The sequence below is a fragment of the Rosa rugosa genome, chromosome 3 (assembly GCF_958449725.1).
Source record: "Rosa rugosa chromosome 3, drRosRugo1.1, whole genome shotgun sequence".
NCBI lineage: Eukaryota > Viridiplantae > Streptophyta > Magnoliopsida > Rosales > Rosaceae > Rosa > Rosa rugosa.
In genome coordinates, this window is record NC_084822.1 from 22,181,751 (window position 1) to 22,199,853 (window position 18,103).

Sequence of the window (18,103 nt, forward strand, 5' to 3'; positions counted from 1 at the left end):
TAGACTCCCGCCTAGGCCCCTAGGCGCTAGGCCCCGGACCATCGCCCGACTAGTGCCTAGCGTTTTTTAGAACCTTGATAACGATATAGTTTATGCTAAACTCTAGCATTGTTAATCGTTTTCCTACTCACCAGCCATTTTCATATAGAATGATTGAAAAGATGAGATTTATATTTCTGAATAAAAGAGTGCAAAATAATCATAGGTGTAGAGGTGATTATGTTTGGATAACTGTGAGCCGTTGATGTATTAAAATCTTATAATTGTAATCTGTTAATCGACTAACAACTGTAAATTCGTGCTCGCAGATGATTGTTATATTGTGCATGATGCACTTCCAACAAAATTGATTAACTTAATAAAAGTTATTATTTAATTTGAAGCACTACAAGAGAAAATAGTAAAAGTGAGGAATTTCATTGTGACAACCCAAAATTCGTCGCAAAAACTTGGCAAATACGAGGAAATTTCAATTGTCGCACATGATTTCATCGGCGACAACTAATTCGTCGCAAAAACTTGGCAAATACGAGGAAATTTCAGTTGTCGCACATGATTTCATCGGCGACAACTAATTTGTCGCATAAAGTAGGTATTTGTGAGAAATTGACAGTTGTCGCCCATATGACATTATGCGACACCTAATTCCTTGCAAAATGTCAATTAGGTGACAATTTTTACTAATTGTCTGTTAATGTTTGTGTGACAACTTTAACTTCCTGGCAAAAGATTAATTAGGCGACCACTTCTGCGAATTATCGCTTAATGTTTATGTGATAACTAGATTTTTGTCACTGAAGACTGACTTAGCGACAACTTGTATGAGTTGTCGGTTAACGTTTATGTGATAACCTTAACTTCCATACTGAAAATCAATTGGGCAACAACTTTAATGGGTTGTCACTTAATGTTTATGTGACAATTTGAATTTTCTTACTGAAAACTAATTAGGTGACGACTTCTATTAGTTGTTGGTTAATGTTTATGTGACAATTTTAATTTTCTCACAAAAAATCAATTAAACAACGATTTCCACAGGTTGTCACTTGATGATTATGTGACAACTTGAACTTCATCACTGAAACCCAATTAGGCGACGACTTCTACAAGTTGTCGATTAATGTATATGTGACAACTTTAATTTTCTCGCAAAATGCCAATTAGGCGACAATTTCTATCAGTTGTTGGTTAATGTTTATGTGACAACTTTAATTGTCTTACAAAAGACTAATTAGGTGACGATTTCTACAAGTTGTCGCTTAGTATTTGTGTGACAACTTGAACTCCCTCGCTGAAAACTAATTAGATGATGACTTGTACTAGTTGTCGGTTAATGTTTATGTGACCACTTTAATTTTCTTACAAAAGATCAACTAGGCAACAACTTCTACCGGTTGTCGCTTAATGATTATGTGACAACTTGAAGTTCCTCGTTGAAAACCAATTAGACGACGACTTGTCCAAGTTTCTAGTCAGGAAATAGCCTAACAGAGAGGCAGCACAATCTGTTTGGGAAAAATGCTCCAAGGTGAAATCTCTCAAGGCAGATTTGAGTGAGGTGAAATCCCCTAAAGACGAATCTGAGTGAGGTGAAACTTCTCTAAACAAATTTAGGTGAGGTGAAATTCCCTCAAAGTGAATTTTTGTGAGGAGAAACCCCCTCAAGACGAATATTAGTGAGGAGAAATTCCCTCAAGGGAAATCTGGATGAAGATAAATCCCTTCAAAGAGAATCCAGATAAGGAGAAATCCCCTCAAGATGAATCTGAGTGAGGAGTAATCTTCTTGAGAGAAATCCAATTAACAAGAAATTCCCCCAATATAATTTTAATTATATGAAGATTTCAAAGAAAACAAAGGGAAGAAAATTTTTCATTTCACCGTAAATGCATTGTTTCAATGTCACGGTAGGTGCATTGTTTCAATGTCACGGTAGGTGCATTGTTTCAAGCAGTTGTATGCGTGAGGAAGACACTTTTCTTAATTTGGAGAAGCTTGATGCTTGTAATACTGGATAGATTCTTATGCAAGAATGATGTCTACACAAAATCAACCAAATTCATAATCATTTGATCATTCAAAATTGTGTAAACAAATGTAATCCGTTAGATAAAATTAAAACAAATATTGTGCTAATCAAATGGTTAAACCTTTTCGGATTTTGCTAATTTTTTCTAGGATTCATATGTGTGTAGGTAACTAGAGAATGAGTAGTTGTGATTTTTAAATTCGTCCTCACTTTTTAAATTTAAGGAGATCCTTTTTTTTTTTTTTTGAATCAAGCCCACTGGGCGAAATAATATATTCATCACAAGCCAGAATAGGCCATTACTTACCCTGCCGCTGTCATTTAAGGACATAGACAGACAAGGAGGTAGTGATAGTACTCACAATGGTACGTAGAAATAGACCCACTCATTGTATATTTCAGATCGTAGAGAGAGCGGAGATCCTCCTTTGGTACTACGCCAGAGGCGCTAGAGATCTAGGCTCTTAATCTTCAGATCCTTTCTTGATCCTCCTTATATTACACTAAATTCAATATATATATATATATATATGAGGCCGGTTCTGAAGCGGACGTCCGCACTTCGCTAAAGTGCGGACGTCGATGCAGCAGGCGGCTTCCAGGCGGCGGCGGCGCGGGGCTGGCCGGAGGGAGGCCGGAGGCATCCCAGACCTCTTCTGGGCGGCGTTCGAGGTCGGAGAAGGTCGGGCTTGCCGGTTTCTGGGCAGCCACCTCACCTGCAGTTGCAGGTTCTGTGCAGCACAGCAGAACCGTCGCCGGCGACTCCACCGGACCGCAGACCCCCAGCGTCCCTCCGGCAAGCCACGCCGCGCCGTCGCCGCTCGATCGAGGCCGGAGGAGCGACGTCCGCACTTTTTCTGGGTTGCGGACGTCCTCTTCAGAACATTTTCGATATATATATATATATATATATATATATATATATATATATATATATATATATATATATATTATTGATAATAGATTTGCTACTATCTAGCTCCTACACTATTTATATAGTTGCTATCTATTTTTCTTTTTTATTAATTGTTATTTTACATTATTATTTTCCTTTTGTTTAGGCCGACACCGGTCTATAAGGTTGAAATTATTTGTTTTAGATGGATGGCTAAGATTCATTTAAGATTAGGGTTAATAAGAGTCTTTAGTGGGTTAAATTTAGAGGAAACAGGAAACGAGAGAAAAAAAAATGGAGGCAGGAGAAGAGCAATAAGCCGCGGCTGAAAACGGGCTAAAGGAAGAAAAAAAAGACGACGATCAAAGAGCAAGAATGGACAGCTAATTAGTTTCCTACTCATTGAATTAGATCTTAGAACTATTATTTTTAGTGAGATCATATTTCTTCTTATACGTTTTTGGTGCTTATTTTCATTGGGGCAATTGACGTCATTAAGGACACTCAAATAGAATACTATGAGGCCATGAATGAGGCTAACCAGGATGTGCAGTTTTGAGTCTCTTGGAATGGGTCATGTTTTTTTTCTTGTGGCAGAAATGAAGCCAGGCATGTATTTCTAAACTCAGAGTTTAATTTCTAATTTCTAGGATCGTAGAGTTTGTCAAGAAGCATTGATATGGCAATAATTATGATTTTTGTTATTAATCTTTCTATTCTGTTCTACTTTGTTTTAGCAGCAGCAAACCTAATTAAGGTACACCATCTTTCTATTCGTACTCTTGGTGTTTCTACATAATATTTTCTTCTTATATGTTTTTGTTCAAGCATGTTGCATTCATTTTTGGTGTGTTAAGAGAGTAATCTTTCCCCTTACTTGAACAAAGAAATCCTTCAAATGCAATGAAATAAAAGGATAATATTTACCTGCGTCTTTTTATCAAATATAAATTTTTTCTTGCATTTTATATAGGAGAGATAATTTCCATTTATATAGACCTATTATTTAGATTGCATTTTTGTTCTTTTGTTTTCTTCTACTAAGACAAGTTTAGGCTTTATGTCCCCTTCTCTTACTCTTGTATTCTTATTATTATCAATGATAAATTTTTTTCCTACCAAGTACCAACAAATATTTTTTTTTGGGAAAATTTTGCAAATAGTACATCAACTAAATGCCACTAATAATTTTGATACATAAAGTTTCAAACAAATCATTTTGGTACACGAAATCTGAAGCCCGACCCACTCTCGGCCCCGACTCTGCACCAGCACAGCCGCCACTATCCACACACCTCTCTGTCATTCCATTTATCCTAGAACCCATCTCCTCTCCATCTTCCCTTTCAGATCAATCCATTCTTCTAGCCACACCAATGCTCTGACAAGCCTCAAGCAACTCAGAATAAGGAATGGCCTCTTTCCCTTCTGTCTCAAGCTTAGTCTTCAAAGCCTCCACATTCACAAGCCTCATAAGCCTCTTGGCCTCCCCAAAACTTATGGGCATTCCTCCCAAACCTGCACCTTTACTGATATTCTCACCATCCCCACCAGAAGAAGCAAACCCAGCCCTTCTCTGAAACTTTCCAGGAGAATTCAAAAACCCACATTGTTCCTCATCATTCCCAAAATGCCTCAAACCAAACACAGCACATGGGTTTTGGCTTCTGGGTCCTCCATGGTGCACCAAATCCTTGAGCACAACACTGGTTATTCTCCACCCACTCCTCCACATATTGACCAAAGATCAAAACTTTACTATTTGGGTCGCTCTCTAAACGCCTATTTATCAATACCCACCTATCAATTCCTCTACAATTTGAGATTTTTTAACTTTTTACACAAAAAAAAAAAAAAAAAAATTGAAAGGAAGAAGAAAACGCAAGTAACTTTGAGCAATGGGGATCACAATAGAAACACTAGTATTATAATAAAGAAGGTGGACGAGGAAACAAAGGCAAAATTCACTGTAGGTTAACTCAGGACCTCCACCATCGTTGTGGGGTGCGAGGGAATCTCCCGATCCGACCCGAAACTGAAAGGAGATTGGAGGTTAACTCCTCTGCGATCCAGCCACCGCCGACCGCCTTAGAGAACCACCACATGCACCCTCCTCAGACCTCATCAGAGTCTCTTGAAGCCACCGCTGAACAACAAAACATACCCAAACCCAGAAAGCTCGACCCCTCTCTCTCTCTCTCTCTCGACCCCGCCGACCACCGCATTGGGTTGTTTGATGAATCCTTAATAAATGGCTTGTGTAAGGAAGGCAGGTTGGATGACGCAAATGGGTTGTTTGATGAATCCAATAGAGAGAAGATGTGGATGGTTGAAATTGCAGAGGTGATCGGGATTGGGAGGTGGGAAGAGAGATGGGGTGCTGATAGAGTCATAGTGAGAGAGAGAGAGAGCTCATGGTAAAAATCTGAATAGACCATATTACCTCTCAAATTAACAGTGTCATTGACGTCGTGTCTAGATAGTGGGTTGAATTTCAGATTTTGTGTACCGAAATGCTCGGTTTGAAACTTTATGTATAGAAATTATTAGTGGCATTTACTTGGTGTACTGTTTGCAAAATTTTCCCTTTTTTTTACTCACTTTAGATATACTACTTCTTTAAGAAGAATTAATGTAACAAACAATAACATATGCATTGCAAATTATTAGAACATAAAAAAAGTCTCGCAATTATATTTTGCAACGATATGAAATCTTGCATACAAAAGTTAGAGTTGTCGTAAAAAGTGTAAATTTCTCGCTTATTTGAAAATGCAACGACTTTGGCTTGTCGCAACCGGTTGTCGCCTAATGTGTTTTACTAATTGTCAAGAGCGACGAAATTACATGGTTGTCGTTTTTTCAATATGCGAGGCAAATTGGTTCATCGATGAAATTATACGAGACAAACAAGAAGTCTCGCATATAATTTTCTACAACAAATACATATGGGTCACATATTAATATATGCAACAAAAATAAAACCTCGTAGTTATTTTTTGCAACAAAAAAAGTCTCGCGTATAAATTTTTGATCAAACATATAAGCCTCGCAGATGAAATATGCAACGTGAACGAAACCTCATATATTAGAAATTGTAACAAACATAAAGTCTCATATATAACATTCTGTAACACACTTGGATGTCTCACAAGATATCATATGCGAGGAACGAATTGTGTCACATATTGAAAATGCAACTAATATACAAACCTTGTAGATAGAATATGCGATGTAAACGAAGCCTTGTATATTACAAATAGTAACAAATATAAAGTCTCGCATATAGTTTTTGATAACACATTTGTGTGTCTCACAATTTGTTATATGTGAGGAACCAATTGCGTCACATATTGAAAAAGTGAGAACCATGTAATTTTGTCGCTTTTGACAATCAATAAAACACATTAGGCGATAACTGGTTGCGACAACCCAAAGTCGTCGCATTTTCAATTAAGCAAGAAATTTACACTTTTTACGATAACTTTGGGTTGTCGCCGATGATATTTTCTCTTGTAGTGATATGCTTATTCTACTTGCAATCTTAGAGCTAAAAGAAATATAACTTTTACTACAATATGCTTTATTCAAGTGTTATTGTGTTACTTGTCGCTCAAGTCAGCTGCTGTCTAACTTTTACTACGGTATGCTTTGCTTATTTAGGAAACCATACTATAAAACGGAAATACTAATTAAACCTTAACCTAACTACTTGCAAATAATTAAGTAGTACTCCTTGTCACGCACTCGTCAATTAACTTAGAATTTGCACGTAGGGTATGGAATTGGCTAATTGCTCACCTACTTATGAGTTCATGTACCTTGATATTCATATGTATCAAACTTGGTTTGCGAGCTAGAGATATTGCAGATCAAATACTTTTGACAGTCATGTTTATTAAATAAATATATAAAATACTCACCGAATCACTACACTAATGAACTATTAATTTTTTAAATCAAACTCATACTGAGCTCACTCTTGCAACTGAAAAAATAATAAGAAAATTTAAAATATTTTAGTCATCTAGTTGTCTTAAAGTTATTATTTCGCTTAAAGTTGAGTAATTGTGATTTGTGGGGTTGAAAATTTTGAGAACGGTTTGAGTTACAGAATGGAGGTAGCCAGTCAGTGGAATTAGTCAGCTCGACCAAATCCATAGTAAGCGGGAAGCACTCCCTCACGTTGTCCTAAGAGTAGTGTAGTGGATCCACTAGCGCATGACTTGCGGACTTATCACACCATTATGCGCACTAGTTGAGATATTTGCTCAAACTTGCATACAAATACTTGGTAAAGTGAACATTTGAGGGGGGCAATGAATCCCGATTACACTCACTACTAATTAAACACTCATTAACTTAGGCATCGGAGTATCTTTTGCAGGTACCTCTCCCTTTTCTTTTAATTTGGCTTGCTTGGACCGATCAAAATTCAGAGAGCGTGAATACAAGCCGAGTGTGAAGACATTGACCGAGAAGCTTGAATTCATTCTCACTCCAATTAAAAAAGTAGGTGAGGAGATTTTTTACTGAATTTTTTCGCGCGCATCAACACAATTATACAATTTAATTTCAAATCTGCTTTGATCTTGTGTGAATATCTAAAAAAGAATTTAACAATTTGGTTCTTTCTGTCAAGGAAGTTGGACCTGATCAAAAGCAATTGTTTTGGAGCTCCATACTCAATATCTTTTCACATGCTTCACCTGATCACACAATATGCGTTTGGCTTCTCAATGGGATAATCTTTAAAATCAAAAGTGGTCCATCAAATCTGACAACTTGTACGGAATCACATGAAAATTAATCCCAGCGTTAAAAGGTGCAATAATGAATGCTACATCCTCTCTTAGGTAGCTAACCTTTGATACTTGGATTATTTTAGAGTTGAACAAAGGTTGAAGTTACTTCAGTTTCATAGAAAATTAAGAGGAAGAGGGAGTCCATCACTAAAAAATTTACAACAAAGAAAACCATATGTAATTGAGAAACTCAAAAATATAGTTGATGGTATGAAATTAGATAGAAAATACACCTAATGCTGCAAATTAATGTAAAAGAGCTTGTGAAATTACAATGTTGATGATCCAAAAGATGTAATGCTGCAAAATTTAAAGGTCTTAACTGCAATTAATATGTTTTTACTTGTAAGAAGGATCAATGAAATCCTATTAAATATATCAAATTTCTTTTTCAGTTTTTATTTATTATTAGGGAGAATTTTTCGAACAGTACATGAACTAAAGGTCACTGTGAATTAAGGTTCCTCACTTTACACTAATTACATTTCAGTACCTGGACTATAAAACCCGACACAGTTTTGGTACCTGCCGTCACTAACTTCGTTAGTTGCAAGCCATCTGGCATATTTTTAAGGGTAAAATTGTCTCTTGACAATTCACCTTTAGAAAGTAATTTTTTTTTTAATAAAAAATAAAAGGCAATCAATCCCATCACCATTGAACTTGGGCATCTGGGTATTCTTTTTCATCCATTTCCTGCTCATGGATTTCTGGGTTCGAAGCCCACTGAGATCTTAGACCTCTAAGATATGGTTTTTGTTGTAATCTGATCGCAACCATCCAATCTATCCATCAATCATGGCTGGAATTTGTTGCGAACTAGTTGGAGAAAGCAAGACTTCGGCTCCGATTGAGCCCAGCTTCCAGACCTCGAGATGTGGAGATTGGATCTTTTGCTGATTAAGTGTATTGCCGCCGATCACTTGGTGGTGCAGCAGACGGTGGATAAATGCTGGAAACGGCAGAAGCTAGATCTGTTGCGCTAACATCAGCGACCCATCGTGACCCATCAGCGACCAGATCGTGAACCATCTTATTCTGACGCCAACATCAGCGACCCAAACATTCGACATCAGCAACCCATAAACATCGGCGACCCAGACAACCAACACCGCCTTCACAATTCACCCGCCATGCTTAAGCTTTGAAACCCTAGATTAAGTTCTCAATCTTTCTCAGTCTCAGAAGATAATGATTGAAGCTATCATTTCAGTTTTCTGGGTCAGGAAACCATGGATCGAAGATCAAAACTTTGAGAGAGGGAGAAGAAGAGGAATGAAGGAAGAAAAGAGAGAAAAATTGGGTCGGCCCAGTTGGAGGCTGGGGCGTGGTTGCGACGCAGGGCTCGGCCTGGAGAGGCTAGGGCGGTTGACGACGACTGGCTTTGAGGAATGGCAGCTGCGGTTTGTCTGGGCTTCTGGGCAGTAGGTGAAGGCAGAGCCGAGGAGATTAGATCATTAAGTGAGAGTCTTGAATTAGGAGATGGGATGAGCACAAGCTATTTTCTGCTTGGATTGTAGAAAGCAGGGAAGGAGATTGGAGGTGAGATTTGATCATGACCGAGAGAGAGAGAGAGAGAGAGAGAGAGAGAGAGAGAGAGGGCGTTTGTGAGTGAAAATACCAAACTACCCTTTTGAAAATGAATAATAACATAAGATTAATGGAGTTAGTGACGTCAGGTACCAAAACTGTGTCGGGTTTTATAGTCCAGGTACTGAAATGTAATTAGTGTAAAGTGAGGAACTTTAATTCACAGTGACCTTTAGTTCATGTACTGTTCGAAAAATTCTCCCCAAATTATTATTATTATTATTATTTTATTTATTTTTTATGATAGAATTCAAACCTTAAGCTCAATACCATTTGGTCTAGTGGCATAGTCTCCTCTTTGTAAGTGGGAAGTTGTGAGTTCGACTCATGAAAGACTAGTTGTAACATTTGAGTTGTTTATCTGATAAAAAAAAAAAGAATTAAAATCTTAAAATTGCGTCAGGCACCAGTTCATGAGTTCAACTCACGAAAAACTAGTTGTTGTAATTATGAGTTGTTGATGTGATAAAGAAAAATCCTAGAATTGCAACAAATCATTCTAGAAATGTAGTTCATTAATTAGCATCTCAAATGAAAACAACTGTCTGAATGGGCAAGAAGATCAGATAATTTATATTTGAAATTGTACAATATGTATACTTAAAAAAAGTATTTACTTCAGTACACATTTATCAATTTCACATGGAACGAAATTGTCAAAGTTCGGTTACAAATTGTGAACCCTAACTGATGAGATTCTTAGGTTATGGGACAAAAATTTTGTCAAAGTTGGGTTACAAAGTGTAAACCCTAATGGACAAAATTGATTCCGACATTAAAAATGATTTGATCTTCTTGACAGCCTTTATCTTAAGGTAAACTTGTTGACTACTGTGAGAGAATCTCTGGGTGACCGCGCGTATGAAACCACTTAAGGGTTTAACATTAGAGGGTCTCGATAGCAAGGCCCGCGCGCTAGAGTATCGAAAAGCTCTTCTACTCGCGCTCTGAAGCCACTAATTCTTTAGGTGAATCAAACCAAGGCGTGTTGACTATTGTGAGAGCTCGAATCGTTGGAGATTGTTAAGGTTACTGGGAGAGACAGAAAAGGACAGGAGTCGGAAGGAGAGAGTGAGTGGGGGCTGATGGAAAGGAGGGAGTGGAGAAAACGAGTATCCTAGGAGTCTCAGAAGGACCCTGCATTCCTGGGGGCTGTGAAAATTATAGTAGAGGGTGACTTATAGATGATTGACACGTTATATTTGGAAAACCAAGGGCGCTCCCAAAAAAGGAGGGAGGATTTGGCTTTCTCAGTTACTTTGTTTCTTCAAACTTTCTCCATTTTCGATTTCCTCAATTTCTTGATGAAGTTTACTTCATGAAATCCACCGATGGAAGAGTTGAAAGAAAAAAGTGATTTTTATGAAACTATGTGTTAAGTCTTAATTTTTCTAAGGGAAAAATTCACCAACGGTGTCTGGACACTTAGGGGACTTTTAGAATGATACCTGAACTTACAAAGTTATCAATGTGATACCTGGACTCATTTTTTCGTATCAACATCATACCTATGACCAATTTCCGTAACGGCTCCGTGACGGAAATTGGCCGTAGGTATCACATTGATACGAAAAAATGAGTCCAGGTATCACATTGATAACTTTGTAAGTTCAGGTATCATTCTGAAAGTCCCTAAGTGTCCAGACACCGTTGGTGAATTTTTCCCAATTTTGCACGTACGATGCACGTGAGTCACTTAATGAAGACAAAATGACCGATTTACCCTCAAATTCTTTCTTTCTTTTCTTTTCTTTTTTTCTTTATTCTTCTTTCTTTCTTTCTTTCTTTCTTCTTCTTCTTTTCTGGTTTCTTCTTCCCCTGATTTGAATCATCAAGATTCAAATCATCTTGCTCGTCCGATTCCTACCGCCGATCGCCGATCAAACACCGCCGCTACGTCTCAATCCACCTTCATGCACCACAGATGTTTCTAGTTCCCCCAACTTCAAATCCTATAGCAAATTGAAATTGTGCATTGAGGCTTCACCACTCACTCCGAGTTCATCCCCGCGCCGTCGCCAATGACTTGACCACTACAACCTCCACCACCGCACAACAATGTCGTCCTCCGCTGCTTCTCGATTGGGTTTGGGGATAAGGACTGCTTCTTCCTCCACCGCTAGCAAAATCGTGGAGGCACAATGCCACATTCTAAGGGCCACCGACCGGAAGGACCGCCACAGCAAGGCTTGCACCACCAAAGGCCCCAGGGACCGCAGCATCCGGCTCGTCGCCCACACCGCCATTCAATTCTACGACATGCAGGACCGGCTTGGATACGACCAGCCTAGCAAGGTCGTCGATTGGCTAATCAAGATAGCCAAGGCCGCAATCAACGAGCTTGACTAGCTGCCACCGTGGAACCCAAACTAAATTTATGTTCATACAACATTTTCTCCGACGAGGCCGATATCTGCCGTGCAGGACACGCAGAACGTGAGCCTCAATTTCTCGATGGTGGAGGCTCCGAGTTCTTTGTCTACTAATCGGCGAGGCACAATGGTGGGTAGCAGCGGAGTGGTGAAGCTGGTGAATAAGAACAGCTCGAATTTTCTGCAGGTGAGGATGGTGTGGAGGCCGAAGTTGTTAATCTTTGTCTGCCTAAAATTGCCTCTGATCGAAGTTGGGCTAGAGGCCAAAGTTTTCGGCTAAACCGATGAAGTTGCAGGTGAGGATGGTGTGGAGGTGGTGTTGCATGTCGGGAACGAAGGAGAGGATGGAGGGGTGGGATTGGAGCTGTGATTTGAGAGTGGAAGGCTGGAGGAGTCTGAGTTTCTGATCAATGGTGTATAAAAGGGGGTCGGAGGAGAGAACGAGAGTGGTGGTGGTCAAGTCATTGGCGGCGGCGGCGGGGATGAACTCGGAGTGAGCGGTGAAGCCTCAATGCACAATTTCAATTTGCTATAGGATTTGAAGTTGGAGGAACCAGAAACATCTGTGGTGCATGAAGGTGGATTGAGACGCAGCGGCGGTGTTTGATCAGCGATCGGCGGTGGGAATCGGACGAGCAAGATGATTTGAATCTTGATGATTCAAATCAGGGGAAGAAGAAACCAGAAAACAAGAAGAAGAAAGAAAGAAGAATAAAGAAAAAAAGAAAAGAAAGAAAGAATTTGAGGGTAAATCGGTCATTTTGTCTTCATTAAGTGACTCACGTGCATCGCACGTGTAAAATTGGGAAAAATTCACCAACGGTGTCTGGACACTTAGGGACTTTCAGAATGATACCTGAACTTACAAAGTTATCAATGTGATACCTGGACTCATTTTTCCGTATCAATGTGATACCTACGGCCAATTTCCGTCACGGAGCCGTTACGGAAATTGGCCGTAGGTATCACATTGATACGAAAAAATGAGTCCAGGTATCACATTGATAACTTTGTAAGTTCAGGTATCATTCTGAAAGTCCCCTAAGTGTCCAGACACCGTTGGTGAATTTTTCCCTTTTTCTAAAGTTCTGACATCTAATGATAAGTTTAGACAGAAATCATGATTCACTATGTGCAAGTCCTACATTTCATTTTATCTGATTATCTCTGCACATAAGAAAAAGCATAAATCTTGATTGATTGTATATATACTTGATTTTTATCTAAAATTTTGGTTCCTATCAAGTTTATGTACGTGCAAAGAAAATGTAGTCAATCAGCATATAACTCAGGTGATACAGAGCAATAGTTTATCAAGATATTCTGAGTATGTTTAAATCTCTCTTCTTACCAAGCAAATTCTCAGTAATTTAGCTAGGCTAACGAGTACAGTGATATAATTAATGCTAGATTCTAGCATTATTGGTTGTTTTTCTACTCATCAATTGTTCAAATCTCTCTTCTTACAAAGAAAATTTTCGGTAGTTTGGCTAGGCTAGTGAGTATAACAATATAACTTATGTTAGAGTCTAGCATTATTGGTCGTTTTCCTACTAGTCAACTTTTCTTACAAGGAAAGTTGTCGGTAATTTGGCTAGGCTAGCGAGTATAACGATCAATGTTCTACAAAAAAAATGCTAATTTGCGAGGAACAAATTTGTCGCTGAAAACTAAGATATCCTCGCCGTAGTGTTTTCGCGAGGAAAATATTTTGGTCACCAGTTCCTCGCGGTAGGGTGGTCAAGAAAAGTTTCCGCGAGAAAAATACTATTTCCTCGTCAATCCCTTTTCGCAATGAATATATTTTTTTCTCGCCGTTATTCTTTAGCTACAATTTTTTTCCTCGCCTAAACTCATACTTTTTTCTCACTAAAAAATTTGGAAGACCAGAAAATAGTCGTTAAATATATTTCCCGATAAAATAAATTTCATCACTAAAGTATTATTTCCTCGCTAATGATATGTAAATAATTTAGAAATTATAAATAATAAAAAAATTGAAAAAACATTTTCATCGTTGTAGGTATCTTTTGGCAAGGAAGTCTTTCCTCACTATAAGCAATCTTTAATGAGGAAATTTATTTTCGTCCTTATATGTATCTTGTACGAGAGAAAACTATTCCTCGCCAAAGTTACTCAATGACGAGGAAATTTACATTTGTTGATGTAGGTTATATGGTGTATTCCTCGCCAAAGGTACTCAATGACGAGGAACTTTACATTTGTCAATATAGGTTATAAGGTTTATAGCGAGGAAATTTACTTTTGTCGTTGTAGGTTGTATTTGCTATAGCGAAGAAATTTTCTTTTGTCGTTGTAAGTTGTATAGTCTATAGCAAGGAAATTTATCTTTTGTCATTGTAGGCTGCATAGTCTATAGCGAGGAAATTTACTTTTGTCGTTGTAGGTTGTATGATCTATAGCGAGAAAATTTATTTTCATCGCGATAGATACTATATTCTATAGCGAGGAAATTTACTTTTTGTCGTTGTAAGTTGTATAACCTATAGCTATGAAATTTACTTTCATCGTCGTACATATTATAATCTTTAACGAGAAAATTTATTTTTGTCGTCATAAGTTGTGTATTGTATAGCGATGAAATTTATTTTCGTCGTTATACATTCTATAGCCTATAGCGAGGAATTGAGTCCATCTTCTACAGAATTTTCGCATGGCTGATCAGTCGTTTGCACACGAGAGCGTTTACTCATTGCATTACCTGTTATTACACACACATGTTAAATTAATCAATATGAGTCAAATAAATAAGCTAAATCTAACTTTCTATAAATATTGTTGTAGCAAAACAAAAATTGAAGTTTCAGACCAAAAAAAAAAACAAAAATTGAAGAATTACCTGAAGTAGAATTGGATCCATTTGGGCATGGCTGATCAGTAGTTTGCACACGAGAGCGTTTACTCGGTGCATTACCTGTTGTTATACACCGAAGCCTTCTCTCTGTCCAACCAAAAAAGATCAGAGAACAGAACATAAAGTTGGAAAAAAAAATTATAGCCTAACTCTCTTGTTCTGTGAGTGGAAATTTCAATTCAGTTAAGTAATTAACGTACTACTTTGTTATACTTGACTCTTATTATATCTTTTACTTTAACTGGGTTACTTGGCAATTAGATTTAGCCTAAGATTGTAGTGGAGGCAAGCACTTTGTTTTCGTTGGTTTTTGTAACCTATATTTTGAATGAAGTTCTATTTTTTATTTCAGTCAGAACTTAAATCAAACAGTTGGTATGCATAGCTTACTAACCCAGAAAATGAAACAAGACCACAGAAGACCAAATTCCCATAGAAGAGTCTACAATTTTTCAGAACATAACTAACATTTAGATATCAGCTAAATGACTTACAAGGGCATAAAATAATCACAAAGGAAGGCTCACAACCAAAAGAACCATACAGATTTAGATCACAACATCCTTCTTACTGCACATTAATTCTAGATTTTCAATGATGACCGCCCAAGAACAAACAATTGACATCATCATATCTCATCCAACATTAAAGTTATTCAATCCCTGCAACTCTACCTTCATTCGATTATAAAGTTAGATATATCAGTCATGTGTTAAGAGTCAATTTCAACCCAATTATTATACCCTCTGTGTTGAACTTGGGATTACATAATCCACCACGAAAAGAATCAAATCAACTAATTATGAAACTAACCCGAAGACACCTCAATCCAAGGAACCAAGTATAAGCAATTCACTCGAAACACTTACAAATAACTAGCAATCGACCCGTTATGTAATTGATTTGTTATTGCACATAAGCAAGTGAGCCACAGATTCCAGTATATGCTAGTTGAAATGAATTTGGGGAATTCGAAATAGAAACGGATGGAAGAAGAAGAAGAAGAAGAAGAAGAATGGCTTACATATTTGGCAGCACATACCCAATTAACTGCCCAATTCCATTCGATCCCAATTCGATCGAACTTTTGTTCTGTTTTTGCAAATAGGACCTTCGTTAATCAAACAATGCAATAATCGTGTACAAGGAGGAAGAAAGATGAATCTAGTCTTACCTATAGAGATGAGAGCTTCAATTCAAAGATGGGAGATGCAGAGAGGGAGGCTGCACCGTGAGAGATAGAGAAGTAAAGAGTTTTCATTCTCTTAGGTTTTATCTCTTAATTGTTTTTCCTTTTTAGATTAGCGCTTTGTTTTCTGTTTTTTTTAACTCTCCCCCCGCCTTCGGTAAATGAAACCAAAACATCCCGCTTCTTTTTTTTTTCTTTTTTTTTCAATATGTCATTTATAAAAATAAAAATGTGTTTATAAAAATAAAAATGGGTTTAGGGTATCTTTATTGCAATTATCTTAACTGTTTTCATTGTGGAGAGCTCCATGATATTTTGATCTGTGATGCCCTGGAAATTCGTATTTATTTTCCGAGGATTTTCCGGAATTAAATTAGTAATTATTGGATCGTTTCGTGGCTCGTGGATGGAGCGGAAGTGTTTCGGGCGAATAATTATTCGGGAAGCGCCATTTTAGGGGGGGCGCAAGGGTTGACTTTTTATTCATTGGGATTCTCCGAAAACTTCATTCACAAAAGTTGTAGAGCGCGTCGATACGAGTTCGTGGACATGTGGAACGCGTCAATCGGAGTTCGTATGAGAAAGTTATGGCTATTGGAAGGAATTTCCATTTTAGTATAAATAGAAGTTTCCAAAGTGGGAAACTTACTATTTTCATAAGTTTCCTTTTCCAGAAGCCAACTCTTTTCTCTCTCGGTCGATACCTTCAGTGTCTGAGATTTCCGTCTAACCCGACCCAAACCCGGAAACCTGACCCGACTTTTCCGGCCGGAGACGGCCGAGAAATTTTCCAGATAGGATCGCCTCCTCCGTCTGGTCGTCCCTGTGGTGTCCTCAAGCTCCGATTCTCCTCCAAGGCGGCGATGCAAGGCGGTGCAGTTGGGTGTTTTTGGACCCGATTGGTTTTCCGGCTTCCAACGTCGGCGACGCTTCAACCTTGGCCTGGGGAGTTCGCAGCAGCCTCCTTGTGCGATCTGTGGTGGTTGTTTGGAAGGATTCACGTGAAAACTCGATCAACTCAGTTTGGATTACTGTTCACGGCTTGTGAGGTAGTTTTCGACCCTTTATGGTTGTTTTCTGACTTCGAGCTAGTTATGAGAATTCACAAGCATGCTTAGATGAAGCTTTTTGATGTTGGGAGTTTTGTGAAATAATGAGTTTTGGCCGGCGGCGGTGCGCCTCCGTCTGTGGCGGCGTTCCGGCGGTGTTCCGGCCATGTATGGGGCTGTTTCTGGTATTATATGTCTTCTACTCGTCGATACGAGCGTTTTGATATATAATACGCATATTTTGGAGTTCGTATGGAATTGTTATGATTTTTACGGTTTCATATCGGTGAATTTATTCGATCCGTGAGGATCCGAGCGTTCGATCGACTTGTGGTTTGGACATATCGATCGTAGAAGTATTCCGGAGACATTGGGTGGTCTCGGATGTGGTTTCGCCTAATTTGGCGTCACTTTGGGAATTTTGGTTCGATTTAGGGTTTCGAACGTTATTCTTTGTGTTTCATTGACTGAATCAAGGCTGTACTTTCCTTAGGTGCTTAACAGAGTGCATTCTGTAAGTAGTCTAGTGGTGTGAAGACGCAGCGGGAGTTTCGAGGTGAGTAATCTCACAATGTTCATTTACGAACGGGCTTACCTTATCGTTTTGTTAGTTATTTAGTTAACTGCAAACTATAGTTGGTATTAGTAGGCATTCCTGAGCGGATGACTACGTATATATATATTTACGTGAAATATATATGTGTAGGTGGATTTGTGTGATAAAACAATAATTGTGGGTGCGTTCATTTTATTGTTTTGGGCGTGACTTTTCGTGAAACAATATTTGTGAAAGGGTTGATTTCTATTGTTTTGAAAAGTGTTGTGTTTTGTGGAACATTTTAGTTCGCGGGTGGTTTATTTAAATGTGGGTCTTGTACCGGGAGTAATTGATAGGGATCAATTACGGGGAATCTTTCATTTTAGATTCGTGTAACATTTTGGGTCTTGTGCGACTCCTTTAATGTTTTGGTATTTATACCGTGGATCCATAGACTTACGAGTTTAGGGTTGTGGATCATGAAATGTGATTGTGGGTGGGAAAATCGGGAATCCACGCCTTTGGCCGGGTTAGTGGATACGATCAGTTAGAGCTCTAGTCTGTCCGCCGTGCATTGTTTCTTGATTGAAACGTGATTTGTTTATTGATTTAAACGTGATTCGTGTGGGTTTATCCCGTGATTTGTTTATTGATTTAAACGTGATTTGTGTGAGTTTATCTCGTGATTTGTGTGGGTTTATCCCGTGATTTGTTTATTGATTTAAACGTGATTTGAGTGAGTTTATCTCATGATTCGTGTG

At 38.3% G+C, this 18,103-nt stretch overlaps 1 long non-coding RNA gene across 1 annotated transcript; it reads right to left on the bottom strand.

The window, feature by feature from the left end:
• Positions 1-14,117: 14,117 nt before the first annotated feature.
• Positions 14,118-15,873, bottom strand: LOC133741057 (uncharacterized). The gene is made up of 4 exons (XR_009861582.1): positions 15,741-15,873; positions 15,591-15,658; positions 14,552-14,653; positions 14,118-14,413 (listed from the first exon to the last, which is right to left on the bottom strand). It is a non-coding gene; the product is annotated as an uncharacterized LOC133741057 (long non-coding RNA).
• Between the last annotated feature and the right edge of the window lie 2,230 nt (positions 15,874-18,103).